This window comes from Antechinus flavipes, chromosome 3, assembly GCF_016432865.1.
Source record: "Antechinus flavipes isolate AdamAnt ecotype Samford, QLD, Australia chromosome 3, AdamAnt_v2, whole genome shotgun sequence".
Taxonomy (NCBI): Eukaryota; Metazoa; Chordata; class Mammalia; order Dasyuromorphia; family Dasyuridae; genus Antechinus; species Antechinus flavipes.
In genome coordinates this window covers 608763399-608787207 of record NC_067400.1, presented here as the reverse complement: position 1 = coordinate 608787207, position 23809 = coordinate 608763399, and the positions used below count along the sequence as shown (strand labels likewise).

The 23809-nt window shown below is 39.7% G+C and overlaps 1 protein-coding gene across 3 annotated transcripts in view; it reads left to right on the top strand.

Annotated features, from left to right (window-relative positions):
• PRKCZ (protein kinase C zeta) overlaps positions 1–23809 on the top strand; it is a 225748-nt gene that overhangs the window by 125380 nt on the left and 76559 nt on the right. The window lies entirely within an intron of this gene.

Sequence of the window (23809 nt, the reverse complement as noted above, 5' to 3'; positions counted from 1 at the left end):
TTTTTTTTTTTCTCTCCAGATAGCTATTCATTTTGTTGTTCATTCAGTCGAGCCTGACACTTTGTAACCCCAATGAACCATGATATGCAAATGTTTTCTATCCTCCTCTATATCCCAGAGCCCGTTTGAGCTCATGTTCATTGCTTCCATGACACTATCTGTCCATCTCATCCTCTGCCATTTCCTTCTCTTTTTGCCTTCAGCCTTTTCCAGCAAATCCCGTCTTCTCATTATGCTTCAGTATTTGACTTTCCAGTGAATAGTCTGAATTAATTTAAATATTGGATGATTTGATCTGGACTCTCAAGTATTTTCCAGAACTGTAAAGTGAAAGGGTTGATTTGGTAAAGCTCAGTTTTTTTTTTTTTAAATACTTCACCTGCCCAGCCATACATTCCTACTGGAAACACCATAGCTTTGACTATATAGCCCTAGAAGACAATAAAAAAAGAGGGGAAAACAATCAACAAAACTAACTAACATGACAAATAATTCTTATACTATATGTAAGGTTCATAACCATGGACTCCCTTTCCTGCAAAAAGCATACTTTCTCATGGTTCTTCTTTGGGGGCATACATTATCATTTTAGGGCAGGTAGGTGCATTGTAGATAGAGTGACTGGACTAGAGTAAAGAAGACTCATCTGAGTTCAAATCTGGTTTCATATAATTATTAGCTGTACGATCCCCATAAGTCACCAAACCCATTTGCCTTGGTTTCCTCATCTGTAAAACAAGCTGGAGAAGGAAATGGCAACCTCACATTATTTTTGTCAAGAAAACTTTAACTGGAGAGTTTGACATGATTGAAAAATAACTGAACAACTGCAACAAAATTATAATTTTTAATAATTAAGCTTTGATTGCTTTTTTCTTTTCATTTATGTCGTTTTAGTTTGTGTATGTTATACACACACACACACACACACACACACATATGTGTGTATAGTTTTCTGTGTTCTGCTGACTATATGACAGCTGTGCTCTTTTCTTTTTCTAAACTGTCCCATCTGTTTTTATCTTTGTAATTTTTTAAAAAATTATTTTTCTGTTTTGGTGTTGGTGACCTTGTCATTATTTTCTGCATATTTTTTGACTTCCTGAGCACAGCAGGAGCATGGACAGAGTTAGGCTTTAGGATGATTATTTTTTAGTAGAATCAGAATGCTGGTTTAAAGAGAGGAGAGACTATAATCCCAATTCCAATTAGGGGATTGTTGCAATAGTCCAAAAAAAAATGATGCGTCCTTGAACTTGAGTAATAATTATATGGTTAGAGAGATGAGGACAGATTGATGGACTTGGCAGATAGAATCAACAGCACTTGATATCTGACAGTTGAGCATGAAGTTGAGGTTGTGTACCTGTTTTATAAGATTGCATCACTGAATTAAAAGGCAGATGGCTTTTGAATGGGAAGATGATGAGGTACACTAAAAAAAAAAAAATGGTATATGAAATGTAGAAATGTAGAGAAATCCAACAGGCCAAACGGTTGCTTTACATCAAAATGCAGGGGAGACATGAGGGCTGCGTACCTAGAACTGTGAGTCACCTGTAGTAAGATGACATAATTGTACACAAGGAGGCTGATAAGCTCACCAACGCAGACATTAAAGAGAGCGAGGAGGTTTCAGGTCATAGCCTTGGCTCATACCTGCAACACATGAATGAAAAAAACCACAAAATGAAAATGGTAGATTGAGCAAGGACGGGCCTGGTAAATGGGAGAAAATCCAAGAAATACATCCTCGTAAGCAGCCATTCTCAAGTCTTTTGATCTCAGGATCCCTTTACATTCTTAAAAGTGATAAGGACCCTCTCCCACAAACTTTTATTTATGTGGGTTACAGCTAACAATATTTACCATATTGGAAAACTCCTTAATATTATTATGAAAATAGTTTTGATTTTATAGATCCCTTAGGGAACACCCAGTTCCCCCCCAACCATCATTTTACAACTGCTGGTCTATGGAATCATAGGTACAAGGTATATTCCAGTTGGAACAGACCTTATTTCTCTCCTACATTTGAGGTTCCAGTTATCATTTTTCCTGTTGGTTTTTAATACTTTTCAGCACTTCAAACTCAACTTGTTAAAAACAGGAAAGAAATCTAGAAGAATGAGGAATGAGAAAACATCTTCAGATTTAGTAGTTGGATCATTGGTAGCTTTCCAGAGAGCATTTTCATTTGAATGATGAGGTAGAGAGCCAGATTGCAAGGGGTTGACAGAGTGAATGGTAATTAGTGTACAGGGACTGAATTTGGATGAGAATAAGATGGTGGCTTTCTATGGTAAATCCTTCTTCCTGCTAACTAGGTGTATGTTGGGCCTTCTGGGATGCTGGGATGCTTCTCTATCTATCAGCTTCTTTCCAGTGTCTTCTTCTCTGCTAGTGTCCAGAGGAAATACAGCCTTACAAATGGAGTGGTTAAGGCTTGGAACTCTCTTTTAAGAGGAGAAGTGGGAGGGCTAAACCCAAGCTGAAGAGGTGTGTTCTTGGGTGGGCTTATTATATTTAATTGGCAAGAGGGATCCATGATCAGTGGGATATGCTCCCCACCATTCCCCATGCACCTGTCTTCTCTGTCCATATTTTGGCTCTGCCCTTTCCAACTCCTTGTTTAGATAACTTGTAGACTTTAATATCAAAGCGTTAGAACCAGAAGGGACATTAATTAACAACTAATATTTTTATAGATGAGCAAAAAAGTTAAAGTGATTTGCCCCAAGAGGTAAGAATCGAAACAGGCAACATTTGAATCCAGGTCCTCACATCTCAGAACTGAGATTTTTTTCTGCTTTTCTATCATGTTGTGACCCCTGTCCAGTTCAGACTGCCCTGCTAATGCAGGTAGCCTGGCTGGTCAGGTGAGGTCCTGTCTGCCCTGTATCTTGAAGATGGGGGCACCCTGAGCTCTCCCTATCACAGCCTCATCTCTGTGTGCCGGTACTCGGCTCGCTGAGCCTCCTGCAGTTTTTAAATGTCGTGGGCCAATGGCCATCCTCATTCTCATCCTCACCTTTTAGCCTTGGCTTGGGGGCTGGACAGGCCGAGTCCCATCTCCCCCAGGAGGGGATAAACCATTTTCACTAGACAAACCTTAGCTGCTTCCTTCATACTCCTGGGACCAATTAGGTGCCCTTTAACTTCCTGGTGCTCAGACAAATCCCCACTTAGCACACCCTGGTTGTGGTTCTGTTTTGTATTTCCTAAGTCCTAGTGCAAAACACAGACTCTCTATTGTCATCTCCCTATAGTGGTTCATTCTTCCAACCCCTCCCCTTTCTAGATAATAAATCTCTCTGACTGTGCCTTCTCCTCCCATTCTTGTGCATCATCAGTATAGACTGCTACCCACTTATTCCATCAGCCCTTTGAATCATCTGCAATCTGCAAAGTCCTCTGTGAGTAAGGAATCTATCTTTGCCCTTTAAAAACATTTTTTGTAATTAGATCTACTGGTGAACCATAGACCATTTAAGGGTTTGGCTTCCAGGTTTCAAGGGAGATGCTTGGAGCTTAGTTTGGCTTGCAGTGTTTTTTTCTGAGTCTAGAAATATAGTTTAAAATTGATGAGTTAAGAATTGGTAGAAAGATGATCTGTATATGTTTATACTGAGGCAAAATTGACCAAGAGTTCCATAAACATAACATGCAAAAGTCATATGGAGGAAAATTAGAAAAGACATCAAGATTCTGAATGAACTGAATCAGTCCTGACTCCAGAGTGTGAATGATATTGCCCTGCCCCTCTCTCAGTGGATGGCTGTGGACCAGCTCAATTTTAAAGCACCACCTATTCTCTGGCCAAGGGCCTATCCGATTCAGTATTACTTTGGGTAACAGTTTGTCTCTTTTGCAAGGAAGAGCTCCTCTGGTTTACTGGGACCTGGGAGATGCCAGAAAACTAAAAGAATCAAGTTATCTTTGTTATGTTTTAAACCCAATGCCTTATTATCTTATTTTTTATTGAAACTTTTGCTTTCACATTGCATTTATTTGTTTCCTTTCTTCAATAAACAGTGAGCATTTCAGCACAACTAACCTAAACTGTAAACCTAAATCTAAGATATGTTGATCTAGTGGGATTATTTCACCTTTTGTGCCCATAGTCCCTCACTTCTGCAAAGAAGGGTGGAAAGTGCATTTTCTCATCTTTCCAGGGCACTAAAAGTTTAGTAAATTCTCTACATTTTGACTTTTTTTTTTTTTTATTCTTCTGGCCAATAGGCAATAAGTTAGCATTTTAAAAAAAATTATGCAATTAAGATGATCCAATTGTCATGACCAGAGTTTTATTTTTCATCTTTTAGAAAATTTGAATTTGATTAATCAGCTTGAGGCCTCTTTAGGTCTAGATCTCTACTGTGCTTTGAATAGGAGGAAGGAGAACTGGACTGTATATGGGAAATTTCCTCCCGGACGCCTTATCTGGAGACTACTATGTCTCAGGCACTACCTGAGTTTCAGGGGATCTAAAGAAGAATAAAAGAAAATCCTTGCCTCCAGTGGCTTATATTGTAGAGGCAAAAACATTGTGCATATAAAAATATTCACAATAGATGGAAAGTCACCTTAGAATGGAAACGCTATGTGTTGTAAGGGCTAAGACAAGCCTTTTAGGGGTATGGTGTTTGAGTCTAAAAAGGAGCCAAGGATTGTGAAGGATAGAGGGTTATATTCCAGGGATGAGGCACAGAGGTGGGAGATGAAGTGTCCTCAGATGAGGAATGTCCAGCAGTGTAGTTCACCTGTGAATGGTGGAGGGGAGTAAGACTGGAAATATAGGACGGTTCCAGGTTGGGCTGATCTTTAACTGCCGAAGAAAGGCATTTTACCAAAGGCAAGTTGAGCAAGCCACTTCATGTTTTGTCATTCATAAAATCTAGACCTGTGATCCCAGAGTCCTACCTCTGACCCATACTAGCTTCGGAACCAAGTATTTACTCCCTCAGTGTCCCAAGCACTTCCCAGAGCCTCTAGGTCCCAGATGAGGTGCTGCCCAGCACTGGGAGAAGCACTTCTCTCATTTCCTTCTGTAACAGCGGGGCACGGTTAGACCTCCAGGACTGAACTAAATCAAAAGGCCCTTTTATATATGTATTTGCTGAGTTACGTGGAATGGTGGCTTGAGAGGAGGAACAGCCAAAGGCATCAACAACATTTTCCAGAGACATTTTTGTCATGCACAAATATATGTTAAGAAAACCAGAGGGAACAGAAGTAAGATGTTGGGAAACAGATCTGTATGTATATAACTTCTTTTTGCTTTTCTTTCTTTCTCTCTCTCTCTCTCTCTCTCTCTTTCTTTCTCTCTTTCTTTCTCTCTTTCTTTCTTTCTTTCTTTCTTTCTTTCTTTCTTTCTTTCTTTCTTTCTTTCTTTCTCTCTCTCTCTCTCTCTCTTTCTTTCTCTCTCTCTCTCTCTTTCTTTCTTTCTCTCTCTGTCTCTTTCTTTCTTTCTTTCTTTCTTTCTCTCTCTCTCTCTCTCTTCTCTCTCTCTCTTCTTTCTTTCTTTCTTTCTTTCTTTTTTTTCTTTCTTTCCTTTCTTTCCTTTCTTTCCTTTCTTTCCTTTCTTTCCTTTCTTCCCTTTCTTTCCTTTCTCTCCTTCTCTTTCCTTTCTCTCCCTCTCTTTCCCTCCCTTTCTTCCTCCCCTCCTTGCTCCCTCCTTCTCCCTCTCTCTCTTTCTTTTTTTTCTCCCTTGCTCCCTCCCTTCTTCCTTTTCTTTTTTTTCCCCCTCTCTCTTGCTTTCTTTACTGTTCTTTTAAATTTTAGATAGTAAGTGAATTAAAAGTAATTTGAAATGGCATGTGTAAAACATGCTGTCTTTATTTGTGGGTCCCTCAACCCCAGAAGGCATCTTTCTTAGATAGGCAGAAGCTTGGACTTTTTGTGCTTTCTTGGGACTGAAAAGAAGGGCTTGTCCATTTCTCAAAGCCATATATAGTAATGGGGTAACTCTCTCAATCTGGGTGATGGTTAGTGATCAGATGCATTTCACTAACAAGACCTTCCAGGCAAATAGATGATTCTAAGTAATCCCCTTTGAATGGTGAATCCAAGCAGACCCATTCGGCAGAGGTACAGGATAAAAACAGACTTTGACAAAAATCTGGCTTCTTGATGTCGATCAAGGGTAATTTATGCCAGTTTTCTGAAGTTCAAGGCTTTAACTTACTTCTCTTTGGAGAAGATAGCGTGAATAATGGGTAGCATTGCCCCCAGTCCCTTCATATTGGGATTCAGTGGGTGATTTGTTTTATTTTTGCTTTTTTTTTGCTTGCCGTTCCTTGCATTCATATTTCATATTGTATCCCACGCTGCTAATTCAGACTTGGATACTCAATATCTTCCCACTTTCCTCTTTATTGAGTGGTTGGAAGGTAGAACAACTAAACCTTTCTAAAACATTTTTTTCTAGGGGTCAGGGATTGAGCTTCCCAAACTCTCACTTCCATCTGTACCTCTGCTTGTCTACAACAAGACCCCCTGTGCTCTAATGTCCCCTAACACTACCTTCCACTTGTAGTTTCTTCTTGTGTGTTGTTTTCTCCCATTAAATTATAAGCTCCTTGTGGGCAAGGGTTCCTTTTTTTTTTTTTTTTTTTTTTTTTGTATTCCTTGTACTTAACACACTACCTGGCACATAGTAGTCACTTAATAAATGTCATAATTGAATGACAAATGTCCTGCTGGAACTTGGAGTTGTTGCTGCCCTGGTGCACCATGTTCACTTTCTGGTCATATTAACCTTATTTTCGTCTAGGTCAGGAGTCTCCAAACATCTTTGACCACAAAGTCCATCAGAAAACATCAGCACATGAGCCTTTCATGTCTGTGTTGATTAATCCTTCTGTACCTCATAAACTTAAAAGGAAGAAGTAAGAAAGAATGAGATGAAATAACATTTTGTATGAGACAGTAGGGAGGTACTGGAACTTACTGATTGGGAGTGACATGGTCGGGCAGTGATGGAAGACGCATTAGGATGGGGAGATGCTTGATATAGGTAGAGCAATTACGAGGACCCTCCAAAAGTCCAGGGGAATTGAAATGACATTGGAGTGTGGATGAATGAGGAGAGAGGAGAAGGCGGGTACATGATGTGGTCGGGTGGTAGAGTTTTCCCAACTGCTTGGATGTGAGAGGTGAGGGAATGTGGGACATTGGAGATGGCCTTGGTCCAGGGTCCTGGGTGATGGGGAGGGATAGTGATTGGGATGTCTGTCCTGCATCAAATGAAGAAGGGGGACTCGGGCTTCATATCTCATTGGTCACTGTCCTGGTTTCCTCCCAGAGGTACATGTGATTGTCACCTGGTAACCTAAGGGCTAGGGACTAATATGCAGGTAAAGTGGGGGCATTTCTACAATACCAGAGGCTGCTGCCAATGTTCTGTTTATGCCTGTTCTTAGCATCTCTGAGTAGTTAAGAAAAGGAGTTTGGGCAGGAGGGGGGTGGACTGAATAAGCAGGTAATGGAAGATGGGGTTACGTGTATTTATTTTGGAGTCAAACCCAAAAATTCTTGGTTGGCTGTAGTTGATCTCACACTATTTTAGATCAGGTCCCAACCGTCTTTACGTAGCACTGATAGAGAAATTGCATTTGAAAATGCTTTATAGAGTGGGTTCTTACCTTAACCTATTACAACAGGAAAGATGTCTTCCAGCTTTCGAAGCTCTTTCGTGTTGAAGTGGAATTAGTCATGTTCTGCTTGGACATCAGAAGGCAGATCTGGAAGCATTTAGGGGAGATTGAGCGAGACAAATAGGGCTGAAATGGAGGATCAGAAATGGACTGGGACACTTAGGGAGGTGTGTGTCCCCTTTCAGGAGGCCTGAAGGAAGAGCTCAATGTCCCCTGCTCACCACTCTGAGACACCCTACACCAAAGCGTCCTTTTCTCCCAAATGTTGTCTCACATTAATAGAATTTAAGATTCTTCTCTCTTTTATATCTCCATCCCTAGGGCTTTAGCACACAAACCACTTATAGCAAGCATTTAATCAGTACTCTTTCTTTCCTCTCTTTTCTTTATCCCTGTCCTTCCCTCCTTCCCTCTATTTCCCTTCCCCTACCCCTTTCCTCCCTCCCTTCTTCCCTCCTTCCCTTTCTTCCTCCCTCCTTCCCATTCTTCCTCCCTTCTTCCCATTCTTCCTTCCTCCTTCCCAGTCTTCCTTCCTTCCCTTTCTTCCCTCCTTCCTTCCCTTCGTCTTTCTTTCCTTCCTTCTTTCTTTTATTGTGTTTTTATTATTGTTGCTATTAATATTATTCTCTCCCCTCCACTCCCCATGCCCTTCTCTTCCATCAATATTCTCTTTCCCTCCTTCTCTCTTTCCTTCCCCCCTTTATGCTCAGCAGACCACTGGCACAATCTCTCCCCATTTTTCTCCTCCCTTCCCACAAGGGGCTGCTTTATACTAGGAGTGCCATTAAACTGTCTCTATGTCCTTGGGCAGAAAGCAGTCCTAAGGCTCGGGGCAGTCAGCTCAGCACTCACATTGCTGCAGTCTGGGGAAAAGTCTATTTTAACCTTTACATTTAATTAACATCTGTGCAATTACTTAAGACAGTACTGGTTGATATTTTTCCCATAAAGACTATTAGTATTTGGCTCCTTCCCCCTACAGGTGTCTTTTCTTATGTCTTTTTAAAAGAACATAACATTTTGGAGGCTTAGTTTGGGATTTAAAAATGAGTGTTCATTTTTAGACAAAACTGAATGTTCATTTTCATGCAAAATAACGACATTTTTAAGAAATTGCTGTATTTACCTCAAAGCTCCCTGTGTGCCGACATGAAACTATTGAAATAATTACCTTCTATTTGTTGAGTCTGTTCCCAATGATTTGGAGTCCTTTAACCTCTTGCATGTAGGAGACTAGCTGTGATTAACCTGGGCAAGTCACTTAGCTTCTGTGTGTTTCAGTTTACTCATCTGTAAAATGGGAATGATAATGCCATTTCCTAGGCTGTTAGGTACAAATGAAGTATTTGCAAAGTAGCATCTAAAGGCTAGATATTGTCGTGATGATTATTAGCCTTATTCTCTGAGGGGTTGGCCAGGATCATCTCTGAGGTTCTTATGGGTCTGGGGCTTGCCCGTCTGCCATACTAGTTGAGTTTGGCCTCTGGATTTTCCCACATTGTGAGATTTCTTTGCTGATAAAATCTGTCAACACTCATACACTTACTGGGGACCTAGTACCATGTTAGCTAGCTAGCCCAATGTGGATTCAAGGAGTTGTCTTACCTTGTACAAGTCATACACCTTTCTCAAGCTACAAACTGCCTGGCATTTATGTCTGCATTTCCTTCCTTCTCCCACCATGAAATCTTCGCTGTTTTCAAATTCTCATCTGTAATTCCATCTGTCTTAAGAATCAGTTCTTTCTCTCCTCATCCCTCTCTGCATTGGCAGAATTATCATCTTTTTGCTAGGTCATTATAATGAACTTAATGTCTCTGTGTCCCCGAATTCTTGGATCTCTGTCCCCTTCTCTGTCCCTTTCAGAAACAAGAAACACAGCAAACAAAACACACAAAACAGCTCCAGCTGAAGCTTTAAATGAATGGACTCGAGAAAGTCTGACACTGGAGGGACTGCACCTGGATGGCCATGGTCAGTTCTGGTTGGAACCATCAAGTTCAGGCCATGCAAAATGGGATCAAAGACTTGATCCCGTTTAATGCAGAGATAACATGCTCCTTCTACATCTGAACCCGATGTCTATATAAGAGATGTTTTCAGAGCTGACCAGAATTTGAAGGAGCACAGGTTTTGTCCTGTTGTTCTTGGCCTAGAAGGTGGGACTGAAAGCTATGGGTAGGATTTATAGAGAGGAAGGAAGGAAGGAAAGAAGAGAGGAAGGAAAGAAAGAAAAGAGGAAGGGAAGGAAGGAGGGAAGGGAAAGGGGGCGGGAAGATACAAAGCAGGGAGAGGGGCATTTTTATGTGTCTACGATATGTCTTTTGCTTTACAAATTTTATCTAATCCTCACCACCTGAGAGGTATTCCCTTTGCTGTTGAAGAAACTGAGGCAAAAAGAGCTTAATTCTTGCCTAGGGTCACATAGACAAGTAGTGTGAGGCAGGATAGCTGTTGCACAAGCTCCTATCTCTGGAGGCTGTAGTGTTTCTTAAACAATCTTCATGCGAAAACATCAGTTCTTGATTCATAGTCATATTGTATGTATTTTCTATTTAGAATATAAAGCACTGGAAGGGAGGAATTATTTTATTTTTTAATTCTATTTTTAATTATGGTATTTTATTTTTTTTCAAATACATACAAATATAACTTTCAACATTTACCTTTGCTAAACACTCTCTCCCCAAGAACACAAGCAATCATTATCTTTTTATCTTTAGCATCCAGCATGGTGTCTGACATATAGTGATAATAGTCATTGTGGTTCAATTGTTGAAAGGACTAAGAAACAGATTAGAAGAGGCAAGGCTGACAGATTTAGTGGATGGATGATATGGAAGTACAGGTTGGACTCACTGACATCTGAAGTCCCTTCTTACACTCATCTTTATTTTCACCAATTAAATGAAGTCTTTCTCTCCAAAACGGATGACTTGAGAAAATGTTTATTTTTAAAATTTGCTTTTCTTGAGCCAGCAATCTGCTTAATCCTTCCCCCAATGTATTTATGCTTTTTTGAAATGGTGCTTTTTCCTAATGATGTTTTAATTGGGGTTGTTTCCTCCCTATCTGGGTCTTTTGCTCCTCTCATCTTTTGGGGACCCCTGTCTTTTTTCAGGGCCATTTAAAAATAATGATGATCAACAAATATTTAGTAAGCAATACCCCAGGCACTGTGTTAGTTCCTAAGGACGCAAAAATAGAAATGAAACAGTTCTGCCCTCAAGAAGCTCCCGCTTTATCATGGGCACACACCTTGTACACACATGAGCAGATTCTAAATACAGTGAATTTCCCATAAGGCAATAGCCCCTGAGTTCATTAAGAAAGGCTCCCTGTAGGGACTGCCACTTGAATTCAGCTTTGGAAGAAGCTAGAATTTCTTGGAGACAGAGATGAACAGCAAGTATCTCCTGTACGTGGGGGAAGCCTTTGTAAACATATGTTTTAGTTGGACCATTTAGAGTGTATGAAAGGGACTAATCATATATAAATAAGCTTGGAAAGGCAGGTTGGGACCAGCCTGTGAAGGCCCTTCACTGACAAGACCCTGGAGTTCTTAGGGAGCCAAACTCTACCTTTGTGAGCAGGAAGGCTCACCTTCTTCACCAGAAGTGTACCTTTGGAATAGTTTTTTGGCCATTGTATGGATGATGGGCTAGAAAAGGAGTTACTTGGAATGATTCCTTGCTAGGAGCCAAGTTCATATTTCAGACATGGTATATGTCTGATACTTGCTCCCTATCCTACCTTGAACGAGACTCCAGATCTCAGTTTTCTTAATTTTTCAAATGTTGGAATTGGACTAGATGGCATCTGAGGTCCTTAGATCTAGGAAGAACCCTTTAACAATTCCTATTCCTTAGTTCTTTATATGACCCTTGAAAATATACTTTACTATAGAAAATAATCTATAAAACTTGTCTCTTCCATCTCATGTTTTTATCAAGGATATCCTTGATATGTATGTAGATCATTCTCATAAAGACCCATTATTTTTAATGCTAGATGGACCAAGTATATCAAACAATGCTATTTTTTTTTTTTACTTTGACATAAAACTTTCCACCCTACTATTTCTAATAAAAAAATCCACTGTGTTAATTGATATATCTTGGTCCTTTAAAGTACTCTTAAATTCCAGGCCTTCTGTATATGTAAATCATAATGCCATCAGTGGTCCTTCTTCAGCTTTTTAGAACCTTTACTCCCTTGAGTATTGTGCGGCTTTTTGTCTTGTTTTATGGTTCTTTTAGTTGCATGCCATGTTTACAAAATGCTAATAATCTTCTTTTTTTTTTTCCTGTAATTTTTTTTCCTTTTTTTTTTTTGGCTATGGGAAGTAACTGGACAGAATGATGGGGATATATTTTAGTGAAACATCTTTTGTATTGAAAGACCAGTAATGCTTGATCCAGTGTATCATTACAATATGTTAATTTTGTCCAAATTAGCCCAACTCATGAACAGTATCCACCATCATTAAATTTGAGGGATTTTGTGCATTTGTTTTCTAACTTCTTTGCTCTAGACTCTGTTTTTTTTTTTGAAAATATATTTTCCTGAAACTTGTCATTGCTGTTATGACACTAAGTTACCATGGAAACAGAGTTAAAATTCATTGTGACCATCCTAATAATAGATTTTCGGATAAAAGTCAGTCGTTTCCTTTAAGGTCGGGGGAGTTAAGTGATGCATTTTTAAGGGTTTTTTGGGGGGGAGCCTAACAGTTTATGAGGGGAGAGAGAGAAAGAGAGAGAGAGAGAGAGAGAGAGAAAGGCTCTTTCAAAGACTCTGACATGAAATGGTTATCATTTTATCAGGAGGAAATTCAGAAGAGGATTATGAAAACATGAATTGTTGTGGGATTTCTCTTGGAAGCTTTGGATAGGTCTTTCCTCCCCCTCAATAACCAATGAATGGCTCATTTAAAAATAAAGACCATTATCCATTTAAAAAAGAATAACAGGTAGTACTTAAATAGAACCTTAAGGTTTGCAAAGTGCATTTTACATCAGTTATCTCATTTAATCCCAGAATTCCCCCTCTCCAGCACTCATTAGAGCAGAGTTTTGATTCAGCAGACTGCAATCAAAATTTCTTTTCATTCTGAAGGGGTGGAGTTGAGGCAGGCTAATTATTAGCTTATTAATTTAGAAAGTCAGTAGCTTTTTACCAAGGCCACATACTGTGCTTTGAACTGATTTGAAATACTCTGCTGAACCTGCAGTTCTCTTGGTCTTTAGTTAGATAAATTCAAGACCCAGAAGTCCCTCCTTCCAGGTCTTTGCCCAGTGAATGTCTATCCATTCCTTGCAGCCCCCTTCAGAAGCAATATGGTCTGTGAAGACATGCTTGCTGTTTTCCTTTGCTACTTTTTTCCCTATCCCCTCCTCCCCAACCTCTCCCGCTTTTTGATGGCATCTATCCAAGGGACTTATGTAATCTTGTATGTGATGATTCTCTGTATGGAAAGACACAATAGAAAGACCATGGGACTTAGAAGCAGGATGACCTGGCTTCAACTCCATCCTCGAATGCCAGCTGTGTGAACTCCTCTCATTTCATCTCTGAGCTTCAGCTTCCTCATCTGTAAAATGGGGATAATGATGCTAAGTTTATTTTTTTATTTTGTGTTTACAAAATAAATAGTAGTTTTCCTGCATAAATAATAATTAAAATTTTATTTTTGAAAAATCTATTTAATATTGGTATGTTTTGTCCCCAGTAGAATAGACAAATCTAATTTTATCTTTGTAACACTCATACCCCCTAACCATTCAGTAAACCTTATTAAAATGCCTGTTCAGTGCTGGGAATTGTGCTGAAAACTAACCATACAAAGAAAGACAAAAATTAGTTCCTCCTTTAGAAGCTTATATTGTAATTGGGGAGAAAGCATGCAGAAATTATTCGTATAACATATATAATCAGAGTAACAAAAGAGTAGAGGAAAATGAAATTAAATTTTTCTAGAGTAATAAAAAGTCTGGAACCTCAAGTAAATGAGAGAAAAAAAAGGGAAGGAAGAGTGCCCAGTAATATGAGGTCCTAAATTAAATGATATGTAAAATTAATCATTTTGAGCAGTGGTTCTCAAACTTTTGTTTTCAGTATCTTTATCCTATTAAAAATAATTGAGGATCTCTCCAAAGCGTTTTTGTTTATCTGGATTATATTTTTAAACATTTACCATATTGGAAATAAAAACTATTTTTGAATTTATAGACCCTCTAAAAGGGTTTCAGAGATCCCAGGATTCTCTAGACCATACTTTGAGAACCACTGATTTTAAGGATCCTCAAAATGATACTGTAGTGGTTAAGAAATGTCAGTAAGGGAAGCTAATTGGTGTAGTGCAGCCTGAAGTCATGAGGACCTGAGTTCAAATCTGACCTCGAGACACTTAATATAGCTATGTGACCTTAGGCAAGTCACTTAACCCCAATTGCCTCAGCAAAAAAAAAAAAAAAAAAAATAGTGTCAGTAGAGCGCGTGTCATAGCCGTGTTTGTTAAATCTGAAGACCCCAGATATAAGGAGAAGATCTTCATTATTTGCAAATAGACAGCCATCTGGCTACATATGCCATCATTTGCTGTTTTTGAAGGTGATATCATATTAGAGAAACAAGTAAGAAATTGTCTTTCAGATTTATAAATAGAGGAAGAGTTCAAAACAAAAGAGAGACATGATTGCAGAAGGTAAAAATGAACAATTTTGATGACATAGTTTTTGTAAAAACAAAAGCAATGCAGCTAAAGAAAAGAAGCAGGTAATTGGAGGTTGGGAAGACAATCTTTCAGAAAGTTTCCCCGATAAATGGTTCATTTCTAAAATCTACATAGAATTTGATTTAAATTTATGAGTCATTCCTCATTTGGTAAATGCCCAAAACACACAGAAATGAATTTTTCAGAACCCTATGCAAAATATCCTAAATCATTAATAATTAGAGAAATGCAAATGACACTGCTACTGTTCCATCTCCTACTATGAAATTAGCAAAAGTTGACAAAAAGAAAAATGACATGGTGATGGTGATATATGAATAGCAAGCTGTTTCTTGGTGGAAAGGTGAGTTAGTTTAGCCATTCTGGAAAGCAATTTGCAACTCTGCCCATTATTAAACGGTGGATATTCTTTTAGCCAGTGATTGCATTACTATGCCTATGGATCAAAGAAAGAAGGAAATTATCCATCCATACAAAATGAAGTTGTTCTGTTGGTGGTGTCCAAGAACTGGAAATTAAGGGCTTGCCCATCAATTGTTGAATGATTGAACAAATTATGGTATATGAACAAAATGGAATACTATGGTGCTGTAAGAAATGATGCAAAGGATATCCATTTAGAGAAACCTGGGTTGACTTGTATGAACTGATGCAGAAGGAAGTGAGCAGAATCAGAAGAATAATTGTTGCAATAATAACAGCATTATAAAAATGATCCAAACTTAGTGACAGAACAAAGTCCAGCCATGGTTTCGTAAGTCTGATGAAGAAAGCCATTTATCTTTTAGTAGAGAGATTGAGGCTATTCTCTCAGGATGCCTAATAAAAATGCTATTTTTTTTTTTTTGTGTGTTTTTTTGCATAAAACCAATATGGGAATTTATTTTCCTTGAGCAGATGAAAATTTGTTTCAGAGTTTTGTTTTGATTTAGTTTTTCCCTCAAGGAAAATGGAAGGGAGAATTGGAAATGAGAGAACGCATACTTTTGTTAATTGAAAAAATTTTTAAATAAATTGATGAATTAATTTTTTCCATTTTTTTCCTTCTCCCAACCACCACCAAAGATGTAAATGAAAGATAGTTTCAGAGGGAAAGCTGAAGGGAGAGAAGGCCAGGATTGACTTCTTGTAGCAGGTGACATTTGAGTTGAATTGTAAAGGAAGCCAGGAAAGTTTGGAGGTAGAGATAATGGGGTAAGAACAGCTCAGGTGTGGGGAGAGACTAAGTCTAAACTAAGATTATTTAGTTGACTTCCATTTTCATCTAAATATGTGCAGATAAAGGGAAAATATAGGACCGAGGCATATAAATAGAGCTGAAAGAAATCCCTCTTATTTCACAGAAGAAAACAAAAAAGAATCCCAGAGTGGTGTTTGCTTAAGGTTTAGCTCTGAGTAGGAACTTTTGTGTTCAAACCATGCCTGTGTATAATGTCCTTCACTTGGAAGGGAAAGTGGCTTAGGATAACTCTTGTAGTAGGGAAGGAAAGATCTGAGTTGGGGGAAGCATCATGGGATGGAGGAAAGAGGCGCCCCCCTTCCCTCCCCCCCAGCTCCCATCTGGTCGTTTCCTATTTTAGCTAATTATTCTTTTAACTAGGTGTTAAGTTTTGTTTTCCTGTGCTGTCTAAGGACTGAGAATACTGTCTGCTGCCTCTAAATTTGGTACTCTCTAAATTCAGTCCCTTGGGACAAATCCCCTATCGCCCTGCCCTAGTTAGGGCTCTGGTCCAAGGTCAAATAGATGCTAAGTGATAGATCTGGGGTTTGAACCCAGAATCTGGTTTTATCTTCTTCCCATTCTATCCCTCTGCTTTTGTCAAACATTATTTTGCAAGGAGGCACTTATTTATTGATCCAGAATCATCTCTGAGTTTCTTTAAAGCACCAGACCCCAATGGATTTGTATCCCTACAATCCCATAATTCTGTCTCCCTGGTGACCCTTCCACCACGTTGTGACAAAGCTCCCTCTCCACGTCATGTTTTGGGCCCCTTGTAAACCATAAAGGTCTCCATGGAAACACAGATATCATTATTTAGCTCCAAGAGCATCATTATTTAGCTCCAAGAGCCAGGTGGGAGTTAATGCATAAAGTGGGCTGTGAATGGGCGACTGTGAATGTGCAGACCTTATGTTGGACAGGAGAAAGTTCTCAAACTCAGCAAGAGCTCTCAGGAAATGGGGCAACATTTACAGTTTTGCTTTTGAAAGAACACTGTTTGTAGGTTGAATATGCTAAACCCCTTCCTGGAATGGGGGAGTAATTTAGCCTCTTGTGACTGAGAGGTCATTGTAGGATTTCTGTCTGCAAGTTCAATCTGCTTTCCCTCCTCTCTGGTACTGAAATAAAACATTATTAAGGTCTTGTAGGACAGCTAGGTCGTGCAGTGGATAGAGTGCTGGACCTGAACTTAAAAAGACTCATCTCCCTGAACTCCAGTCTGGCTTCAGACACTTGGTGAATGTGTGGCCCTGGTCAAGTCACTTAATTCTGCCTCAGTTTCCTTATTTGTCAAATGAGCCAGAGAAGGCAAAAGTAAAGCCAGAGAAGTAAAACAGTAAAATCAGTATCTCTACCTAGAAAACTCCAAAATGGGGTCATGAAGACTTGGATATGACTGAACAAAATAACGCTATAGTAGATATTGGACCTTACCAGAAATATTTGATACAAAGACAAGGTGGAGATAATTGAACATTGACATGAATATAGTTTCACCCTAAAGTATTAGAAATTTTAAAAAATTAACCAAAAACTTAAAGTCTATTTGCCTTTAAGATCTAACATTCTAAGGAAGCACATGGACATGAGAAATTATTGTTACTGTTATGATATTCTTCCCATCTGTAGTTGTCCCTCTCACAACTTTACTTTATTTAATTGACTACCATTTTCATCTAAATGTGTGCAGATGAAGGGAGAATATAGCATAGAAGCATATTAATAGAGCTTTTAAAATTTTAAGAGTTTTAAGAAGCCTTTGGCTGCAAGATGACAATTCCTTCAGGTCCAACTGGTATTGTAGGAAGTGGACCTACATTCAAATCTTACCTCTCTGGCTTTGGTGTCACACTGATCCTTCAGGCTCTAAATCTGTGATCATTTCACAAGACTTTTACAAAGACCCCTTCTGTCTCATTTTAGCAAGCTATGTGGCTTTGGATGTGGTTTACTATAGCATGTCAGTACCTCACCTCCCCAAACTCATGGGGAGGAAATCTGTTAATTTTTTCCTTTTAATTCTCTGCAGCACAAACAATACTCTACTCTTGGCTTCCTGGCAGCTTTTTCTAAGGTTCTGTGCTCTCTCTCTCTCTCTCTCTCTCTCTCTCTCTCTCCAGATCAGGGAGCTGGGGGGAGACGGGTGTTAAACTTGATTTTTCTCCTCATCCCCCACAGGGTGCTATCAGGATTCACAACAAAGGCATTTCCAGAAGTGGTGCATCCAATTAGTCATAGACTAGAGACTGGAGGACCTGGGGCGAGAGCTCAGAACTATAAATAGAAGATCTAGGCAGGGGTGGGTTGGGGCTAGGTATCTATGGCAGAATCTCATTTCTCCTTTGGGAGGGTCTCCTAATCCATGGGCAAGATTCCCCCTACTGCTGGCCCTCAATCCAATGCTGATCCATCCAGTCTCAGATAAACACTTCTGGTAAGGGTGACCCTTTCTCATCCTAAGGTTACCCTTTCTGGTCATAATTGTTCTGCAATTTTTCCTGAAGTTGAAGAAAAATTAAAAGCTTTTACCCATTTCTGCTCCTTTGAACCCAAGAACTTTATCCTCTTCAGTTAAAAAGGAACCCCCAAGAGATTGTGATTCCTCAAGGCCTTAACGCTAGCCGGTGGTGGGCTTTCGTTCCCACATTTTGAATATCAAACCTTCTTTTCTCCAGCCTGAGTTTCCACAGTCCCTTCAATTAGCTGCCTCAGTCCTGATCACCCATCTCTGGACACTCTCCACTCTGTCAGTGTCTATTAACAAATATGGCATCAAGAACAGGACATAACCTTCCAGCTGTTTTGACCAGGCTGACGTTCCCGTTCTGGACACTGTGCTTTAATTAATCCAGCCTGATGATTGTAATAGCTTTTTTGGCTACTGTGTTGTACAGACCCATTTTAAATTAGAAATAAATTTAAAATTCCCAGTTGTTTTTCAGAAAGACTATGGTCCAACTGTACCTCCCCCTACCGCTCCTCCACCTGTACATTTGGAGCTTATTTCTTGAACCCAAGTGCAGATCTTTATATTTATCCCCACGAGTTAGTCGGGAAGTACCCCTCAGAGTCAGTGATTTGTATTCCCATCCTGACTGATTCATTCTAGCTCTGTAGTCCTGAACAATCCCTCAGTGTTCTCCAGGTAGCTCTCCTGGGTGTGTGACATGCAGAGAAAGGGCCAATCTCCTTTGGTGGAGATTGGGAGTTTCCTACGAAATGGAATGACAGGCTGGATCCCCCCACCTTACCTAATGCAAAATGAACCTTATTTCAATTCTACCCCTTGTTCTACACCTTTTCAATTCTTAGCTCTTGGCTAGAGTGTTCCCTATCCCTAACAGATTTGTGACATCTGACTTTGGGAAGTTATTCTCTCTCTGCCTTCCTCTTTTATCCCAGTCCATAGACAATCATTTGCACCAGGATTGGGTTTTAGGATACATAAAAGGTCACTGCTTTTTCCATCAAAGGGAATTGCAAAGAGCAGCAATTCAATGCTGCTATAGGTATTTGATACTTACTACAGGCCAGGCCCTGTTCTGAATTCTGGGCATTTAAAAATAGAACAAAACAAAACAGTTCTGCCTTCAAAAAACTTACAATTAGTTAACAAATATTAATTTCTAAACACATTTATCATTCTTTGGTTATTTTTAAATATCGCCATAGCTTCTCCCACTGTCCCATACCCTTTCAGAGAGTCATCCAATTTAACAAATCTTTTTAAAAACACAAAAAAAGGAATTAATTCATTAAGCCATCTGAAAACATATTCAGTGCACTTGAACCACTGCCATATCTATATAATTGTGGGGCAAGAACTTCTTGTATCTCTTCTTTCCAGAAGTTTGTGACATTTCCTATTGGGCTGTGTGTGTGTGTATATCTGTATGCATTTTCTTTCATTTAAATTGTTGGAGTCATATGTATTTTAACAAGTATTTATTCAGTGGTAGCTCAAAGTTATTAATAATAATAAGTGGTACCTAAATAATGGTGTGAGGTAATTATAAGTAGTTTTTGGTTGCTTAATATAAAAAAAATTCACAAAAACACCACCCGTTGACCAAAACAAGCATGAATTAAACACCTAAGATGTATCAGGCACTTGTATTGGGTGCTAAGGATACCAAAATGATGGATACTCCCGATTCACCTGGGGATACCATTATTGAAGCACTAGTGAGGGCTGGGGGAATTTTGGAGAAAGCATTTGAGCTGAGTCTCAAAGGAAGGAGATGGGAGACAGTCCACTTCCAGGGATGAGAGAAAATCAATACAAAGTCATGGAGGCTGGAGATGAATGCAGAATTGATGAAATCAAATGTAGGCTCAGTTGGATCGAAGGAGCAATGGGCCCTGGGAAGATCTTGCCGACTCTAGTCCCTCTCGTTATTAAATGGATGCTACCCATGGTGATTTTATCCTGAATATTTAGAGTGGCTTCTTTTTCTTAAATTTCTCCCACTGCTTGCATTTCCTGAGTAAACAAATTCCCCTTGTGCCTTTTTCTATTTCATTTATTGACCTTGTATTTACTAATCCATGGTCATGCGGTGGGTTCCCTTTGTGAGCAGGGGATGTTTTGTTTTTGTTTTTATTATGTCCCCAACATCATGGACAGTGCTAAGCACACATTAGGTGCTTAATAAATGTTGAATTTTTTTGTGTGTGTCTTTGGCATAGTGACCATGAGTTTGAATCACATCTATGATATGATTCTTAGGACATGAACTTTACTGAGCTGTGTGTGCCCATGAGAAGGTCACTTCATCTCACTATTTTGTTCACAACGAGGCTTAAAAAATACGTTTTTTCTACATGTCTTGGAAAGGCTTTTGCAAACCTTCCTGAGTTAATTAGATGTCAGTCCTTGTGAGGTAATGGCTTCTGGATATCTTCAGGCAACACCCAAAGATCCCTCATCCTGATGGGCTTTCGAAGGTATTGGACTAGATACCATCAGTTTTTCCAGGGATGGGGGCAGGGAAGAGAGCATTTATGTGACACCTACTGTGTGCCAAACACTGTGCTAAATACCTTATAAATATTAGTTACCTTGTGGAATCGATGCTGTTATTATCCCCATTTGCGTCAGCTGGGGCAGACTGAGATTTAGTGATTTGCTAGGAGGTGTCTTGGCTGCATTTGAATACAGGTCTTCCTGATTCCAAGCTAGGTGTCCTATCCACTATGCCATTTAGCTGCTAGCTGGTAAGCCAGAATCTTCAGAGTGGGATTGTGTCTCACCTGAGCTTTCTGTCTCCTCCCACATCCCACAAAGTATTCTGTATAAAGTAGGTGCTTAATAAATGTCCATTGACAGAACAACAGCAGCAACTTTGTCTAGAGCCACCCAAGTCTTTCTGTTTCTCATGTCATCTGATCATTTAAGCTAAGCAAGCTTGAGGCAATGGTTGCTACCTGGATGGGAGACCACCTTTGCAATAAGGCATTGAACTTGAAGTTAGGAAAACATGGGTTGAAATCTCTGTCTCAGACGCCACTAGAACAGGCAGGGGTCACTTAACCCCTTTATACCCCAATTTCCCCATCTGTAAATGAAGTCCTAGTTTCCTCTCTAAATAATGCATTATGAACTCACATTTCTATGGGGCTGCAGAGTTTGCAAATGAACCACTAGAAAATGCTCTGTGTATCTGCTACTGCTGCCCACGCAGAGCCTGTGGTTTGGTTAATATGGGTCTCTGCTGTTTGGGCTGCCCACTCCCATGTGACTTTTCCAGTGCTAGACAAAGCACTGATGGGCCAGGGAGAAAGCAGTGAGATAGCCACTTTTCCTGGATCTTAGGCAGTGGGAGCCAGTGCCCCTTAAACTGGCTTTTTACAGAATCTCGGAGTTGGGAGGATCTCAGGTGTCTCCACTCCATCCCATATCTCAATAGTAATCCCCTCTACGATCTGCTTGGAGACCTCCAGTGAATGGGATCCCACTGTGGCTGAGTTTGCCCTCGTGGATAATAACTGGAAGTAAGAAAACTGCCCTTGGAACCTTCAAAACTATACTTAGTTTTGCCCTCTGGGGCCAAGTACAGTGAAGATAATCCACATCTTCTTCTTCTAAGCAAGAACTCCAAGGGCTGAGGAAGAAATAACTTCCTGAGGAGAAAACAGTTCAACTAGTCCCGTCTCATCTCACAGATCAGTAAATTAAGGAGAAATGACTTGTTCAAATGCATTCAAATACTAGACTCGGAATCTGCCAATATGCCTTCTTTTTGCTGAGAAGTACCTTGGTGGTGGTCACTGTGAGCCATGGTGTAGAATTGGGGTAGTTTATTGGTGTGTTTGTTTGTGGCAGTGATGGCAACTCATCCAGGGTGGACCTTAACCATGTGGTTAAAACTTCCACCAAGGGTTCGCCCACTGGGGCTTTCTTCTTGACATTGGATGTGGAATATCGGCTCTTAGAGGTGCCCAGTGATTTTGTGGAGAGCCGACCTCGTAGAAATCCATCTTAGAATGGCCATGTGGTCCTGAGAAAGGCAAAACACTTAAGCCGTACCCCAATAACTCTCTTGGTACAGGGATAGAGGAACCTTTACAGCCGATATGTCAGCCAGGTTGCTTATGGCTCATAATACTTTCAACCACAGATTAAACTGTGGTTGCAAAATATTTAACAAAATAAATTAATATTATGATGATATTATATTTTAGAGATAATGCAGTTGCAGAGGTCCTTAGCACCCTGGTTTATCTCTGAGGATACAATAATTGAATATTATTTTGTGGAATGAGACAAAAAAGGACACTGCTATGTAGTCGTCTTTTTATTTTTTTTTTTTCATTTTCATATTTTTCCTTTTTCATTTCATTTTAACTTGTTTAAAATGAAATAAAATGAATATACAAAATGCATTGTTTAAATTTAAAAATATTTTGATTTATTTTAAAACAACCTCATTTTTACATATCTCTTCCTCTTCTCCTGGACAGAGAGCCATTCTTTCTAGTAAAGTTTAAAAAGAACAAATAGCAGTCAAATCCAACAGCTTAGCCAGTGTTTTGCTTCTGTAGCCCTCTATCTCTGCAAAGAAGTACATAGACCCCAAGAACTTCTCCATATAGCTGATCTCTTCCCTTATGTGTTGTCTCTCCCATGAGAATGACATCTCCTTGAGTGTGGCAACCGATCATTTCATTTGTACCCCTTTGCACACAGGGGGCACTTAATAAATGCATTTTTCATTGGTTCAAGAGATAGAGGTGCATTTTCTCTCTTCAAAGTTGAGCTCATTCATTATAATTTATATATACTCTTCCCTCTCACCCCTCCACTGCTCAGCTTGGTTTGTGAAAAGATTTGGGGAGAAAAGGTAGGTCATTGTCTACCTGAGTAAATCTGGATAAATCTCTTTCTTCTCTATGGCTTAGTTCCCTTTTCTTTAAAATGAACTCGATGGATCAGATGCATCCTTCCAATTCTATATCTACAATCCTATGGTTTGAAATATTTATTGACAAATTTATGGAGCAAGGTATGTGGGGGGGATGGGGAGGGGGCAGGCCGAAAGCTTGTCAAAATGAGAGTCAGTGGTAATTCTCTGACTTGGTTTGGCTCAGTAATGTCCAGACAAACCCATCTGTCTGCATGTTAACGATGAGTCATGGCGGTGATGTTATTTCCTGTGCTGACATAGACAGAGACCTGGTATGTACCCTTCCTTCCTCCCCACACCCTCCAGATATCTGGGTAGACACAACCTTGATCCTAATTCTCTTTGGCAAGAAAATGGGGGAGCAGTGTAATAAGGGGGTAATAAGGAGAGGAGGCAGGACTGTGGAGAGGAAGGCTGGGAGGAGTGCGGCCATTTCCCTCTGGTAAGTCTGCTCTGAGAGCTGACCAAGACCTTTAAACAAGATGAAACTTGTTTTTTTGCTCTCTAAATTCCGTATAGATTTAGGGATTTGCACAACTGAGCTTGTCCAGACAACCAGGGGATCCAACATCCCTTCCCTTCGGCTTACCAGGAAATGTCAGTGTTTTTTAAAAAATGTTTTGGATGGATTTCAGTCCACAGCCTCAGGTTCAATTAAACTAGTGTTTATTAAGTGTATTATAGGTACAAGATTTGGTATAAGGATTCAAAGACCAAACTGACAAAGAGCCCGTCGCCTTATATTTTCCTGTTTTCTAATAAAGGTTGGATGATGACTTCCTGG